This window comes from Bos taurus, chromosome 25 (genome assembly GCF_002263795.3).
Source record: "Bos taurus isolate L1 Dominette 01449 registration number 42190680 breed Hereford chromosome 25, ARS-UCD2.0, whole genome shotgun sequence".
Classification (NCBI taxonomy): domain Eukaryota; kingdom Metazoa; phylum Chordata; class Mammalia; order Artiodactyla; family Bovidae; genus Bos; species Bos taurus.
Window position 1 is genome coordinate 39,411,346 of NC_037352.1, and position 17,145 is coordinate 39,428,490.

Sequence of the window (17,145 nt, forward strand, 5' to 3'; positions counted from 1 at the left end):
CCACTGTCGCCATAGTTTCGCTCTTTCCAAAATGTTATACGCTTGGCAACACGGTCCATGAGCCTTTCAGCCTCGCTGTATTCGCTGAGGGGTACACATTTAAGGCTCCTCCATGCCTGTCCATGGCGTGACAGCTCATTTCTTTTCAGTGCTGAGTAATAATCTGCTTACCGGAATAACCATAAGTATCCCCGCATCGGCCGAGGGCATCTTGGTTGCTTCCAGTGTTGGGTGACTTTGGTGAAGCTGCTCTGAGCATCCGGGGGGCGGGTCTTGGCATTTTAACCCAGGCGAGTCTCCCCGCCGCATTCCCTCCCTCGCGGCTCCTTCTCCACCTCCTTCCCCGTCTCTCCCTTTCTTCCCTCACCTCCCACTACCCAGTCTCGCCTCCTTTCTTGGCATGTTTCCGAACCAGGTTTGGCGGGCCTGTGTGCGCAGAGCAGGTCAAAACGTGGAGACGCTGAGGTCTGCAGCACAGAGAGGTGGGGTATTTGCAAGGTGGCCGAGTGGGGAGACAGAACAGGTCTCAGACCAGCTGCCCCGAAGGAAAGGGGCTGACGGACTGTGGGATAAAGCCACGTGCTGTGGGGGGCTCGTGGGGTAGGTGATGTGATAAGGGGCGGGCAGGATAGTTCTGCGCAGGCGCAATTAAGCCAAGGCACCACCTGAGGGTGGTGTTTCCGCCCTCTGACGTCAACGTTCCTGGGTGCGCACTCGCGCATGCTCAGTTGGGGGGTCTTAACAGGCTCTGCTCCAAGTGTGCGTGGTTCAAGTCACTTCGGTCGTGTACGACTCTTTGGGACCACTCCATGGTGTGTAGCCCACCAGGCTCCTCTGTCCATGGGATTCTCCAGGCAAGCACACTGGAGTGGGTTGCCATTTCCTCCTCCAGGGGATCTTCCCAATCCAGGGATCGAACCCATGTCTCTTACATCTCCTGCATTGGCAGGTGGGTTCTTTACCATAAGCGCCACGTGGGAAAGCCCACAGCTGACTCCAAATTCCTGGACCACAACTCAGGCAAACAACTTGTAATTTAGGCTCTGTGCTGCTTGGAGGGTGGTGCAAGTTTTATGCAGACGACCTTTGATGAGTGAAGGCACATGAAATGGATTTGAGTAATGACTACCCAGGGCTTTGGTAAGTTTCACAAAGTGGTTCTCCAAGTCTGGTGTCTGGAGCAGCAGCAGCAGCAGCAGCAGCAGCATCACCACTTGAGAACTCACTAGAAATGCAGTCACTGGCCACCCTGGGCCTGCTGAGTCAGACAGGGGAGTCACGCTGTCTTCTGTGTTTTAATTTCCCTGCGTGATACTGATGAGCCTCCGAGTTTGAGAACTACAGCGCTAGACACACAGCCCAGGACGATCCTGGCATCTCTGAGCTTAACAGCACCCAAAGACAGTGTGCAATACCTTCTCACACCCTCCAGAACAGGTACATCCAACACTCTGGACAACAAGTGTCCACCAGGACGTGGAGGAACTGGAACCGTCACACACTGCTGGTGGGCACGACAACGGTACTTCCACTGCAGGAAAGCCTGGTGTCTCCGGGGCTGAACACAGTTAGCAACAACCCAGCAGTTCCAGTCCTACACACCCACGAGAGAGGAAGACATACACCCTCGTGAAAACCTGCACACCCAGGTTCCCAGTAGCGCTATTTACACTAGCCTAAAGGTAGAGGCAGCCCACATGTCCATAGATCAAAGGATAAACACAATGTGATCTATTCATGAGGGAATACTCTCAGCCATAAAAAGGGACGAAGAACTGACACACGTGCTACAACACGGATGAACCTTGAACACACAGTGCTCAGTGGAAAAAGCTAGTCTTGGAGGAAACCGCGCGCTGTGTGGTTCCATTTGCATGTGATGTCCAGAAGCAGCAAATCCAGAGAGACAGGAAGGGGGGGGGTGGTTGCCAGGGGCTACAGTGGGGGTGGGGAACAGTGGGTTGATGTCTACATCATCAGAGTATTGGGCCTCTTCTTGAGATGAAGAAAATGTCCTAAAGTTGACTGTGGAGACAGCTGCACGTATCTGGATTATCTGGAGAGCCACTGACACCGGACACTTTAAATAGACGAACTGTAGCCCACTCCAGTACTCTTGCCTGGAATATCCCATGGATGGAGGAGCCTGGTAGGCTGCAGTCCATGGGGTCGCGAAGAGTTGGACACAACTGAGCAACTTCACTTTCCTGCATTGGAGAAGGAAATGGCAACCCACTCCAGTGTTCTTGCCTGGAGAATCCCAGGGATGGGGGAGCCTGGTGGGCTGCCGCCTATGGGGTCACACAGAGTCAGACACGACTGAAGTGACTTAGCAGCAGTAGCAGCAGCAGCAGCTTAAAACACACACACAGCTCCCCACTTCTTTTAATATCAAGTCAGGAGTCTTTTCACCCACTCCAGTGATCTTGCCTGGAAAATCCCAGGGAGGGGGAGCCTGGTGGACTGCCGTCTATGGGGTCACACAGAGTCGGACACAACTGAAGCGACTTAGCAGCAGCAGGAGTCTTTTCAGCAGCCTACAATCCAGTCCCATCACTTCATGGCAAACAGATGGGGGAAAAGTAGAAGCTGTGGAAGAAAAGCTATGACCAACCTAGACAGCATATTAAAAAGCAGAGACATCACTTTGCTGATGAAGGTCCAACTAGTCAAAGCTATGGTTTTTCCAGTAGTCATGTACAGATGTGAGATTTGGACCATAAAGAAGGCTGAGCACCAAAGAATTAATGCTTTCAAACCGTGGTGCTGGAGAAGACTCTTGAGAGTCCCTTGGACTGCAAGGAGATGATACCAGCCAATCCTAAAGGAAATGAACCCTGAATAATCATTGGAAGGACTGATGCTGAAGCTCCAATACTTTGGTCACCTCATGGGAAGAACTGACTCACTGGAAAAGACCCTGATGCTGGGAGATTGAGGGTAGGAGGAGAAGGGGACGACAGAGGCTGAGATGGTTGGATGGCATCACTGACTCAATGGACATGAGTTTGAGCAAACTCCAGGAGATAGTGAAGGACAGGGGAGCCCGGCTTGCTGCAGTCCGTGGGGTCGCAAAGAGTATCACGTGACCTAGAAACTGAACGCCACCACAAAGCCCTGAGTGGCTGCAGAATGCCCCGGGGAGGCTGTCTCTCCACTTCGATGCTTGTGTTTTTCCTCAGAAGCAGCTCACTGGGGTCCCTTCCGCTCTCTCAGGGTGCTGTGCCTTCCCCTTCACCGTGCTCGTCAGTTTGTGAGCTGTCTTTGCTTTTGTTTCATTAGCGCCTGGTTCTCCCACGAGACCCTGATCTCCGCTGTGCCGGCACCAGGTCTCTTCTGTCTGCAGCACCAAGCACGGTGCCTGGCACAGAGCGGGCGCTCAGCAGACAGTAATCACATTAACTGATATTAACGGAAATGCTAATGAGCTTCCACACACCTGTGGGGAATGCATCAATACTCTTCAAATGCATGCAAAAATCATTCTAATTGCTTTTCTTCTTCGCTAAGCATAAATTTCATATAATTGCCCACCTTTGAGCTGGAAATAAACTTGGAGAGGTCGCTGTCATTGATTGCATACGTTAAAAAGCCCCTAATCCCAGCTGACCTTTTCATCTATCAACTCCTAATCTGGCATAGGGGGAAGGTGTGTGATTAGGTGAGAGGCTCTGTAAAAAGTCAGATGGAACCTGGGAGCATCCACCTTCATTATCCTATCTGAAAGACAGGCCTCTGTCGGAATCTTGACATAAATTTATCAAAGTTGTCCACTCACGTCAGTCTTGGGTTTCAAGATATTTATTATTTCTTGAAGGTTTGTGACAGGAAGGTCAAAGAAAAGCATGACAATGCAGACTGATGTCAGGAGAACAAGATTTTCCAAGGATGGAGTCGGGCGGCGCTTATCAGCGATGCTGACGGTCCACGGCTGCGTTCGCTTGTTAGGGCTCATATCACAGAGCACCAGGGGGCTTCCCAGGGGGCGCTGGTGGTAAAGAATCCGCTGGCCAATCCAGGAGACCTAAGAGAAGCGGCTCTGATCCCTGGGCCGGGAAGATCCCCTGGAGGGCACGGCAGTCCACTCCAGTACTCTCGTCTAGAGAATCCCATGGACAGAAGAGCCTGGTGGCTGCAGTCACAAAAAACTCAGACGTGACTTAGTGACTAAACAACAAAAGGAAATGCGGGCATTAGATAGTCCTTGGCTGGCATTTCGATCGCACGGCATACACTCTCTCATCACTGCAACAGGGTCACTTACTAAATACATCTAAGAGGAACTCTGACAGTCCTGAGAAATCTGACCACGTGACTCTGGCACAACACAGATGCTTAGTGACGACATTCCAGCAGGTGAGAGGTGATACTTCCCGTACTTGCCGTTTGCGTGTCCCTGATGGTCAGTCATGTGGAATGTCTTCGCATAGGCCTGTTGGTCATTTTGATGCCCTCTTTGGAAAAATGTCTATTTTGTTCTCCTGCCCCTTTTTAATTAATGTGTTTTTCTTCCTGTTATTAAGTTCTGTAAATTCTTTACCTATTTTGCATATTCTCTTATCTGATACATGGTTTGCAAAATCTTTTCCCCCATCCTGCAAGGTCTCTTTTCCTTTTGTTAATTGTTTTTCTGGGCAGAAACATCTGTCGGATGTAGTCCCATGTGTTGATTTCTGCTTCGCTGTTTGTGCTTTTGGAGTCGTGTTAAAAAAGAAAAAAAAAAAAAATTCCCAAGGCCAACACTCAGGAGCTCCTCCCTACGTTTTCTTTTAGGAGTGTTATGGTGTCAGGTCTTACATTTGTCTTTGATCTTTTAATGATTTAAAGATGTTTTTCATCAGCGGTTGTGTCATGCTACTATAAACAAAGACAGTTTCTCATCTTACTGGAGGGCTCCACGCAGTCCTGTGTTTTTTTCATCAGGTATCTTCATATACCTTTGGAGACAATTCCTCACCGTCAGTTTTCAGGGGGCAGGACTGAGTGGTGAGTGTTTTCAAGACCTGAAGGTTGACTAAGAGATATTTTTGGACAAAACACTGGTCCTGCCTCTGATCTCTTCTCCCCAAGGACCTACCTAGGAGCTGCCGTCATCAACAGTGCTTCATCTGGCTAGCGGCTGGGGCTAAGCTATCCTTGCTGACATGTTTGTTGGTTTTTTATTTAACTAACAAATATTTTTCCCCTAGCATTTTCCTTAGCAGAAGACCTAGGAAAACCCCATTTGCTCTGCTCAGTGTGATTATGGAGCCATCTGTGTGTGCCAAGCATGGTGCAAGGTGCTGGTTTGACTGGAACTTATCTTTGATTCTGGATCAAGTCTCTCCCTTCAATAATGAAAAATTTCTAGGTATTTCTCAAAGTGTGGTCCCAAAGATTTCTTCCCGTCAACTGGGACACTTGTTAAAAATTCAGATTAGAACTTACCTGGGGCTTCCAGGTGTTGCAGTGGTCAAGAATCTGCCTGCCAATGCAGGAGATGCAGGTTCAATCCCTGGGCTGGGAAGTTCCCCTGCAGGAGGAAATGGCAACCTACTCCAGTATTCCTGCCTGGGAAATCCCATGGACAGAGGAGCCTAGTGGGCTACAGCTAAGGAAGACACTTAGACGGAAAAAAGAATCCAAGCAGCCCTCAGATGTGGTCACAGCTGTTTGCTGTTGTTCAGTTGCTCAGTCGTGTCCTACTCTTTACGACCCCATGGACCATACGTAGCCCGCCAGGCCCCTCTGTCCATGGGATTCCCAGGCGGAATACTGGACTGGGCCGCCATTCCCTTCTCCAGTTGTCCCAGTTAACACTCTAAGAGCGAGAGAAAATCCTTACAATATCCTCATGGAAGGAGGTTGTGAGCCATGGTTTTATATCCAGCCAAACTTTGCTTGCAATGTACAGACTACCCACAAAGCTGTGTTTGACTAAGAAGACATCATCCTGTGAGACCTTCTCAGGAAATTACTAAAGAAGGCTGAGCCCTGAAGAACTGATGCTTTCAAATCATGGCGCTGGAGAAAAGATTCTTGAGAGTTCCTTGGACAGCAAGGAGAGTAAACTAGTCATTCTTAAAGGAAGTCAACCCTTGAATATTCATTGGAAGGACTGATGCTAAAGCTGAAGCTCCAATACTCTGGCCACCTGATGCAAAGAGCTGACTCATTGGAAAAGACTCTGATGCTGACAAAGATTGAGGGCAAGAAGAGAAGGGGGTGACAGAGGATAAGATGGTTGGACGGCATCACTGACTCAATGGACATGAGTTTGAGCAAACTCTAGAGAAGCCTGGAATGCTGTACTCCATGGGGTCTCAAAGACCTGGACTCGACAGCGAATGAGCAACACAACAGCCAAGCAGCGTGTGAACAGAAAAAGAAGAAAGTCTGTTACTTTCTTTTCTTGGGAAGAGCATAAGCTTGATATTAATACCTGACAGACTGCAGTAGCAGCATACATAGAACCGCCACTAGTTACCATGAATGATAACAGAGTGGATAATAATCCACTATCAGCCACTCTCACCCATGAGTGCAGATGCAAAATTTCTAAATAAAATACTGTACTAGTGAATGAATCGAGTAATGGTATCAAATACATCACAACCAAGAACTTTATTATGGACTATAAGAACAATTCAATTTGAGGAAATCTAATAAAATAACGTAATTCAATGGGAAATGAAAATATAATCATTTTATGCTGAAAGGGCATTGAAAAATTTCAGTATCCATTCTAATTTTTAAAAAAGGCACCCAAAGAAATAGGGATAGGATACATGGATACCCTATTCAAAGATACCCAATAAAACATATTTGTCCCTGCTTAGCACCCAGCATCATTCTCAAGCACTGTCGCTGGGGTCAGTGACGTGACAGTGACGGTGGCTGTCCCTGTTACTGTGACTTCAGACTACCGGAGAGTCTCGACCGTGCAGTGAGGAAGGGTGGACACCACATCCAGCATATCGTATCCTCCCAAAGGGATTAAACGTGGGTCTATTCAGCCTCTGGAGCCAGTCACCAATGTGCAGGAACTACAGAGACCAGGGGGTCCTGCTGAAGGGCACTGGGGAGACGCAATCGGCCAAAAGCACCTCAGATTTTTCTGCAGTAAAAGTGCAAGGGAAAAAGATGGAAGGGAAATCCTGAGATGGAATGAGACTTAAAAGACAACATCACTTTTTTAAAAAGTGGGCAAGACTGAGCTAGACTGTCCTGCGGAAGCACACTGGGCCATCAGTTTTTTTCCCCCAGAAATGCAAGAAGTCCATCCGAGGAACACACTGAAAAAACCCTCACCCATGAGCCCTGAGACAGACGCATATGGGGAGGCTCATTCCAGCACTGCTGGTAACTGCTCAGAGCCCAACAACGGGAGAACCGATAAAGGGCCTGCCGTTCCTTCTCCCAGTGAAGGCCTACACAGCATTAAACAGAGGAACTGTGGTCACACGCATCGACATGGATAAATCTCCGAAGCAGTCCAGGACGACAAAACCAGCCGAAAGGACTGTACAGAAGGTTAGCTTCCAGAGGGGCCTCCCAGGTGGCTCAGTGGTGAAGGACTCACCGGCCAGTGCAGGAGCAGGAATCGAAGGTTCAGTCCCTGGGCTGGAAGATCCCCTGGGGGAGGAACCTGCTCCAGTGTTCTTGCCAGGAGAATCCCACGGACAGAGGAGCCTGCTGGGCCACAGTCCACAGGGTCCCCAGAGTTGGACGCGACTGAGCAACTGAGCACACTACCTTCAATATAGTGAAGTGAAGCCGCTCAGTCGTGTCCAACTCTTTGCGACCCCTTGGACCACCAGGCTCCTCCGTCCATGGGATTTTCCAGGCAAGGATACTGGAGTGGGTTGCCATTTCCTTCTCCAGGAGATCTTCCCAACCCAGGGATTGAACCCTGGTCTCCCGCCATGTAGGCAGATGCTTTACCGTCTGAGCCACCAGGGAAGACAATATATGGGGCTGTAACAATGGAAAGAATACCCTACAAAATCCATGGAAATATCTCTGTGTATTAATAGCAAAACCCATAAAAACTAACTCTAACCCCTAACCTCAACACAAACCCCTAACCCTAACCCTTGACCCCGAACTGTGGCCCTTCGGGAGTGTGTGGAGGGGCTGCAGGCACTCCTGGGGGGCCTCTGGCAATGGCTGTCTGGGACTGCACTCGGGAGAGAAACCCCCCGTTCCCAGTGCTTCCTCTGCAATGGAGCCGGCGCGAGGGATCCGCTGCACCATGCAAAGTGGGGAGGCTTCTCAATCTGGCAAATGAGAGGGGGAAAAATGACAACCGTTTTGGCAAAGCTGAAGATCTTCATATTTCAAAATGCTACAGCACAGACAATGTGTTTTGATGACCACACGATCTCATTTATTTCGTGATCCCCGCAAATGCACTTTGTGAGGAAAGAAAAGAGCTGACACTTTTCCTCCCACTTATTTCTTCAACAAATATTTATCGAATCTGGCACGCTCTGGGTGACAGATCAGAGAATACAGAAAGTAAAAATTCCTGCCGGCCTGGGGTTGACACTCTAGCCAGAGACGCAGACAATAAACAAACAGCACACAAAGGAAGGGCAGAACGTGACGGGAGCGTTAGGGGGCAGGACAGAACGACGGGCGTGCCGGTGGTAGGGCAGTGTCTGCAACGAGTGGTCAATGAGATCTTACTGAGAAAGTGGACATCTGAACAAAGACTGAAGGGGGAGAGGTGTCGAGCCATCCTGCTGTCAAGGGCGAACGTTCCAAGGAGATGAAGTGGTCTGTGCAAAGGCCCCGGGGCATTCGGGGGACAGCAAGGAGGCTGGAGCAGGATGGATGAGAGCAGGTGAGAAAAGGGCAGAGACAGACCAGCCGGTGGACCTGGAAATCCAGCACGTGGAGGCAGAGGAAGGTTCTCAGAGTCTGGGTTCATACCTTCAAAGTGCGTGAAATTAAAAGATGCTTGCTCCTTGGAAGAAAAGCTATGACAAACCTAGACAGTGTATTAAAAGGCAGAGGCATCACTTTGCTGACAAAGGTCCAGAAAGTCAAAGCTATAGTTTTTCCAGTAGTCATGTATGGATGTGAGAGCTGGACCATAAAGAAGGCTGAGCGCCAAAGAATTGAATTGTGGTGCTGGAGAAGACTCTTGAGTCCCTTGGACAACAAGGAGATCAACCCTGAATATTCACTGGCAGGACTGAAGCTGAAGCTCCAATACTTTATCCACCTGATGAGAAGAGCTGACTCATTGGAAAAGACCCTGATGCTGGGAAAGATTGAAGCAAAAGGAGAAGGGGCCGTCAGGGGATAAGATGGTTGGAGGGCATCATCGACTCAACAGACAGGAGTTTGAGCAAACTCTGGGAGATGGTGAAGGACAGGCAAGCCTGGCGGGCTGTAGTCCATGGGGTCGAAAAGAGTCAGAGACGACTGAGCAACTGAACTACCCCCACCTTCAAAGTGGGAGCTACGAGAGTCCCTGATGGTTTGGCTGTGAAATCTTAGAGTCAAGAGTGCCTTTAAGGTTTCAGGCTGAGTGGCTGCAAAGAAGGCAACATCAGCTTGGAGGGGGAGGCTCTGGGTGTGGGGGCTTCGGAGGAAGACCCAGGGCTCAGCCTTGGACACATCAATGTGAGGGGACTGCCAGCCGTTGCACTATCTCCTGCCGTAACAAACGACCACAAGCCAGGGAGTTTAAGACAACAGACAACTGTGCATCCTCTCTCACAGCTCTGGGGCCACAGGGGTCATGATCCCTGGGGGCCAGTCTTGCTCCCTTCTCTGGGGCAAAGTCTTGGCGAGTGGTGAGGGTGGGCATCTTAGGCAGAGAGACAGCAGGTGACAGAGAGCCTCTGTGGCATCGCTGGTGGGACCTTCAAGGACCCTGCGTGAAGCAGGGTGGAGGTTCCCCACCCCATCAGCACAGGGACAGTACCATTGCCCAGGGCCGCTAAGCAGTGGCATCACATACTATCAGGAATGACTTCTTAGTTACACACATCATCACGAGACCTTCAGAGAGCTTCCCAGGAGGCTGTGGTAAAGAACCCGTCTGCCAACGCAAAAGCCACAGGAGACGCAGGTTCCATCCCTGGGCTGGGAAGATTCCCCTGGAGGAGGAACACTGGGAAGGCTGGGAAGATTCCTGGAGGAGGAAATGGCAACCTACCCTAGTATTCTTGCCTGGAGAATCCCATGGACAGAGAAGCCTGCCAGGCTACAGTCTGTGGGGTCGGAAAGAGTGGACACGACTGAGTGACTGCACATGCGCACACGAGACCTTCAGATCATTTGCTGGAACTCTTGAATTCTTAGGTGAGCAGGCCCAGAGACAGGAAAACGAGGATCTCATGGTTAGATGATGCGGGAAGGAGGGAGCTGGGTTTCAAACTCCAACCTCCATCTCTTCTTGGCCTCTCTGCCATGGTGACCTTCAAACCCAAGTGAACAACCCTCAGAGCAGAAGAGTGTTTGGACTGAGGGTTTGAGTTACAAGCAACAGAAACAGAATCTGGCTCAAACCCTGGAGGAAGCTTTGCCAATGACCACATCACAAACTCCAAAGAGCAAGGACCCCCTGTGCAGCACAGGGAACTGTACTCAGTAACTTCTAAGAACCTATAATGGTAAAGAATGAGAAAGAGTATGTCTACGGAACAGAATCACTCTGCCGAACGCCTGAAACTACACAAGACTGTCAATCAACTCTGCTGCTGCTGCTGCTAAGTCGCTTCAGTCGTGTCCGACTCTGTGCGACCCCACAGACGGCAGCCCACCAGGCTCCCCCGTCCCTGGGATTCTTCAGGCAAGAACACTGGAGTGGGTTGCCATTTCCTTCTCCAATGCATGGAAGTGAAAAGTGAAAGTGAAGTCGCTCAGTCATGTCCGACTCTTCAAGACCCCATGGACTGCAGCCCACCAGGCTCCTCCGTCCATGGGATTTTCCAGGCAAGAGTACTGGAGTGGGGTGCCATTGCCTTCTCTGTCAATCAACTCTACTTCAATTTAAATCATCAACAAAGCCCAGATTCACACGGGAAGACACTGCAGCCCCACCCCAGGCACCGCTTGGATGGCACACACTTGGGCTGCCTCAGTGGCTGGCTCCCGACACTGCACCCAGAAGCTCTGCCGTGGTCACTCTTGGCAGGATGGACCCACGAGGTCCCTTTTCCTTGAGCTCCTGGCACCGATTCCAAGACTGGAGAAACTGTAGCCTAGGGAACAAGCCCTTGTCCACTTTCCAGGTGGCCTGGCAGGATGCAGAGGCCATTCTGCTTGGTTCCCCAGACCCAGAGGAGAGGCTAGGGTACGGGGTGGCCAGGATTTGCAGCAGGGTTCACAGTGAGGGGCTGGAAGTGCCCCCTTGACACAGTGACAAATAACGATACTCCAAGAATACAGGCAGACCTCAGACTGTGGACCATTCCAGACCACTGCAGTGAATCAAGTCACCTGGATTTGTTTGTGATTTCCCAGGGCATAGAAAAGTTATGTTTTCACTACACTAACGTCTATTAAGTGTGCAATGGCATTATGTCTAAAAAACAACAGGCATACCTTAGTTAAAAATACTGCTATAAAATGCAAACCATCATCTGAGCTTTCGTCAAGTCTTAAAGTTTTTGCTGGCGGAAGATCTCCCCTCAGTGTTGGTGGTTGCTGGCTGATGGGGGGTGATGCTGAAATTTCTTAAAATAAGACAACAATGATGTCTGCTGCATCAATTGACTTTTCCTTTTATGAACAATTTCCCTGTAGCCTGCAGTGCTGTCTGATAGCATTTTACCCACAGAACTACTTTCAAAATCTAATCCTCTCAAACTCTGCCACTGCCTTATCAACTAAGTTTGTTATTTCTAAATCCTCTGCTGTCATCTCAACAATTAAGTTCACCATCTTACACGGGTACAGTTCACGACACCCCAAAACAATTCGAATAGTAGCATCAAAGGTTGAACGCAAAGGTGGAGGGGACATATATATATTTATAGCTGATTCACGTTGTTGCACAGAGAAACCAACACGACATTGTAAAGCGATTATTCCTCAATTAAAAAGAATAAAAATCACAAAAAATGAAAAAAGATTAATCACAGGTCACTGTAAGTATATTGAAAACAACAGTAAAACATTTGAAACACGGCCAGGTTTACCACACTGGGCGCAGAGACACGAAGGGAGCAAACGCCGTTGGACAAATGGTGCGCACAGACCTACTGGACTTGGAGTGGCCACGGACCTTCAATTTGTAAAAAGAAAACAAAAAACAGTATCAGTGAGCACAAGAAAGCAGAGCTTGTACCGTGTCGGCAGCGTCAGGCTTAGACTAAACTCAGTGCATCCCGGGTAATACACAACAGCGGCCGCCTGGGGCAGCCCGGTGCCTGCCTCCGCCCGGTCTGTCCAGGCTCAGCTCTCACTCTGTCACCTCCCACCCCCACTCAGTTCAGCAGCAACACACCGCATGCTCTGCAGACCCTCCGCCCATTTTCTGTCTGCTGCATGTGCTTCTTTTTCGGGTAAAATTTACATACAGTGAAACACACAAGTCCTCCTTGCAATCTGATGAGCATGGACAAGTGCACACAGCTGTGAGAGCCAGGCCCTCCTCAAGATCTAGAGCTTTCCAGTACCCGGTCATTCTCTCAGCACCCATGCCTAGAAGCAAATACTGACCCGCTTCCATCACGATGGGTTTGTTTTGCCTGTTCTAGAATTTCATACCTCTGAATCCAAGCATGTACTTGTGCCCAGTTCTATCACTTAGCAAACCGTTTATGAGACTCTCCGCGGGTTGCCGTGAACATTAGCTGTGAGTCTGTGACTTCCACTCACTATAACGGGATCAAGGGGTCCGTGTGGACCGCAGAGAGGCTGGGAGACTCAAGCTTTCAACAAGGATTCTTCTGATCCCTGAGGCTGGCAGAGGGAAGGGGGGGCCCTGAACCCACCACAATCAGGCTGGTTTTCAACTCTTTACACAATGACAATTTGGCTAAGATTGCATTTGGGGAGCGGAGAAGGCAGTGGCACCCCACTCCACTACTCTTGCCTGGAAAATCCCATGGGCGGAGGAGCCTGGTGGGCTGCAGTCCATGGGGTCACTAAGAGTCGAACACAACTGAGCGACTTCACTTTCACACATTGGAGAAGGAAATGGCAGCCCACTCTAGTGTTCTTGCCTGGAGAGTCCCAGGGATGGCCGACCCTGGTGGGCTGCCATCTACGGGGTCACACAGAGTCGGACACGACTAAAGTGACTTAGCAGCAGCAGCATTTGGGGAGAAGAAGACTTTTTTTCTATAGAACGAGCATCATCTGAGAAACACGGACTGTGGACGTCAGATCTGCTTGTTTTTCTCAGAATACAGCACATCCTCCAACTAGAGACCATTTCACAACCAACAGGCTGAGATTTTAGAAAATCAATGAACGAGTGTCTGGCTGCCCAGCGTGGGTGAAAGAGCCCTTAGACTCGGTAGAGAACTCGGGAGAGGTTCAGCTAACCGTTCTTGGGGCGCAGATAAGGGTGAGGGGAGGGGCGGGGTGGGGATAAAGGTGAGGGGAGGGGCGGGGTGGGGATAAGGGTGAGGGGAGGGGCGGGGTGGGGATAAGGGTGAGGGGAGGGGCGGGGTGGGGATAAGGGTGAGGGGAGGGGCGGGGTGGGGGGGAGGGGCGGGGTGGGGATAAGGAGGAGGGGCGGGGTGGGGATAAGGGTGAGGGGAGGGGCGGGGTGGGGATAAGGGTGAGGGGAGGGGCGGGGTGGGGGGAGGGGCGGGGTGGGGATAAGGAGGAGGGGCGGGGTGGGGATAAGGAGGAGGGGAGGGGTGGGGATAAGGGTGAGGGGAGGGGCGGGTGGGGATAAGGGTGAGGGGAGGGCGGGGTGGGGATAAGGGTGAGGGGAGGGGCGGGGAGGGGATAAGGGTGAGGGGAGGGGCGGGGTGGGGATAAGGGTGAGGGGAGGGGCGGGGTGGGATAAGGGTGAGGGGAGGGGCGGGGTGGGGATAAGGGTGAGGGGCGGGGTGGGGGTTAGTTTGGGGGCAAGGGTAGAGGTGGGGTGGGGGTTGGTGGGGGTAAGGATGGGGCGGGGGTAAGTGGGAGTGTGGGGGGTGTTGCAGAGAAGACATCTCTGAGTTACGCAACAGTTGAGGCTTTCTGGGTAAACTTTTCGGTGAGCTGGGCTCCTGGAAGAAATGCAAGCAGCAGAAGCTCACCGGAGATGGCGCAGGCGGAGCGGCGGCGGGAGACGCGCAGCTTCTGTCGGCCCTGGAGGGGGGGCCCGCTCACCGCATCCCCGCGGAGCCCGCCGGCACTGGCCTAGGTTCCTGCCGGCCCAGCCCTGGGCGCCCGTTCACACGACGGCTGAGCCATGCAGGGTGCGGGGGACGCGTCCAGGAGCCACAGCCCCTGTCAGCTCTCCTCACACCGCAGTCCTGGGGCGCCCGGCCCGGCTGCCGGGGGTGGGGGGGCCCCCGAGCCTCCGTGCACCGCTGGCACCCGGGAGCCAGCCCTGTGACCACACTGGTGGGCCAGCCTTCGGGGAAGACGGAGAGACGCCGCCGGAGTCCAGCACAGGAGGCTGCCTCGGGCACCAGCCGTGCGGCCCTCCCGCTCGCACCCCATTGGCCCCTCAGAGCCACGTGAGGACGTGGCGCGCCGTGGGGGCGGGGCTGGGGCACGCGGGCGGCCACGTGCTCAAGGATGGAGCTCTGTTAACACGTGAAAAGGAGAGACGGGACTTCGCTGGTTGGCCCTTGGGGGAGCGCGGAAACGTGTCAGCCCCTGGGAGGGCATTTTTCTCTCCTGCCAGAGTGGGGCGACTTCTCACCCAGTTTCTTTTTTTAAATTGAGTGAAAGATTCTTTAAATCCTACAGTGCCTTTCCAAAGTTTCACCCGCCTGATTTCATATCATCTCACAGTAACCCTTTTTCTCCTTCCCACCCCTATACTGCCCCACTTTCCCCTCTCCCCACTGGTAACCACTTGTATGTTCTTTGTGACTCTGCTGCTTTTTTGTTTTATTTACCAGTTGTATTTTTTAGACTCCATATATGAGTGATACACAGTATCTTTCTCTGATTGATTGCACTAGGCATAATGCCCTGGAGGTCGCTCCCTGTTGCTGCAAATGGCACACTTCATTCTTCTTTATGGCTGAGTATTACTCCCTTGTATACATATTCTATACCTTTAGCCACTCATCTGTTGATGGGCACTTGGACTGCTCCCGTGCCTTGGCTATTGTAAATAATGCTGTTATAAACATTAGGGTGCATTCTATTTTCAATCAGTGTTTTTTTACCAAGGTATACACCCAGGAATGGAATTGCTGAGTCATATAGTAACTAGTTTTTTTGAGGACCTGCCACACTGTTCTCCACAGTGGCTGCACGGATTTACACTCCCACCACTAGCAGAGGAGGCCTGCTTTTTTCCCGCCTCCTCTCCAACATCTGTCATTTGCGTTCTTTTTGATGCAGGCCATTCTGACAGGTGTGGGATCACATCTCATTGTGGTTGGGTTGCACTTTCCTCTTGTCAGACAGGCTTTACAGTCTGGCCTCCTCGTTTTCTCTGAACAAAACTCGTCCGAGGATGCTCCCCCGCCGCCTCCCACCCCGGCCCCCACACCACTGTTGCTGAACCCCTCATCTGAAACACAGCATTCCTCCCTGCCACTGGTGCCCCGCGTCCTTCCCTGCCTCCCCTCCTGTCGGGTCTGCTTTGTCAGTCTGCACACGTACTTTGAACTCTGCGGACTGTATCTATTTTCTGGTTTCCCCAAAAATAGAGTTGATAGGGCTTTGAAATTCTCCTTGCTCCTAATGCATGATTTCCAGGAGGAAACGCAGAAAAACGTTCCTATGCGGCCACGTTCATTCTGAAAGGCGATGGGACAGTTTAACGAGTCACTTTGTTCTGGTTAGAAGGAGCCAAGGACGCAGCCTCTTGAGACACGGCGGTAGAAGGGATTGCTCTGGGAGGCAAAGGGACTGCGGCAAGTAGCAATTTAAGCCGGTGACAGAAAATCTACTTGATGGACTGACAATGAGAGCGCGCAAGGAGGAGAGAATGCGTCTGGGTTAGTGCCTTCCTGACTGCCAGTCCTGACATCCTTGGTAATTCTGTCCCGGGCAAAATCTAAGCCAGAGCTCTCCACAGACAATGGGCCAGATGCACTTCGGAGACAGGTAATGATCCTACAAAAACAGGAAAAACTCCAAGGAAATGAATGTACAAGCACCACTGAGAAAATGGAAAGCAGAATCTCGGTGGGCGCCACCAACCCCTGCCGGGCATTGTAACTGCGGGATGGAAATGAAGCGATGAGAGAGCTGACAGCGCTGCTGCTAGGGCCGTGTCTGCCGCCGTGTGGCTCTCCAGGCGGATAAAGACGAGGGCCGCTCACTTCATCCTCTTGACCGTGACTTTCAGTGCTAAGGTTTCTCTAGGGCATCCAATTGTGGTGTTGTTCTCCCTTTTGAAGCAGATGCTGATCTCAGAGCCAGAACTATGAACATTTCTGGGTCCCCACAATGTAACCTGTCGCCAGGTTAATTCTAGACAGTGTGTGCTGTGTTTGGATAGAGGATGTGGCCAGGTGCCCTTCTGGGATTGCCTTCATTTGGGACGTCTTTCCACAGCTAGCCACCCTGCTGGGGACTGAGGACAGGGCATTGTTCTCAGTAGTGATAGGTGGTGTTGCTGCAGCCATTTTGTGACCCCAAGGCAAAAAACCAAACACGAGTTTGCTCAGATTCATGTCCACTGAGTTGGTGATGCTATCTAACCGTCTCATCCTCTGTCACCCCCTCTTCCTTTTTGCCTTCAATCTTCCCCAGCATCACCTGACTTTTCCAGTGAGTCCTCTCTTTGCATCGGATGGCCGATGTTATCGGAGCTTCAGCTTTAATCCTTCCAATGAATATTCAGGATTGATTTCCTTTAGGATTGACTGGTTGGATCTCCTTGCAGTCCACGGGACTCTTGAGAGTCTTCTCCAACACCACAGTTCAAAAGCATCAAGTCTTTGGTGCTCAGCCTTCTTTATGGTCCAACCCTCACATCCATACATGACTACTGGGAAAACCATGTAGCTTTGACTAGATGGACCTTTGTCAGCAATGTAATGTCTCTGCTTTTTAATATGCTGCTTA

General features: G+C 51.1%; 1 long non-coding RNA gene across 2 annotated transcripts in view; it reads right to left on the bottom strand.

Moving 5' to 3' along the window:
* LOC132343885 (uncharacterized) overlaps window positions 1–15,144 on the bottom strand; it is a 123,366-nt gene extending 108,222 nt beyond the window's left edge. Inside the window, exon 1 of one of the 2 annotated variants that reach the window (XR_009492895.1) lies at window positions 14,202–15,144. This is a non-coding gene — a long non-coding RNA (uncharacterized lncRNA). The remainder of the gene's footprint in view (window positions 1–14,201) is intronic. The other variant, XR_009492896.1, reaches the window with a different exon arrangement.
* Between the last annotated feature and the right edge of the window lie 2,001 nt (window positions 15,145–17,145).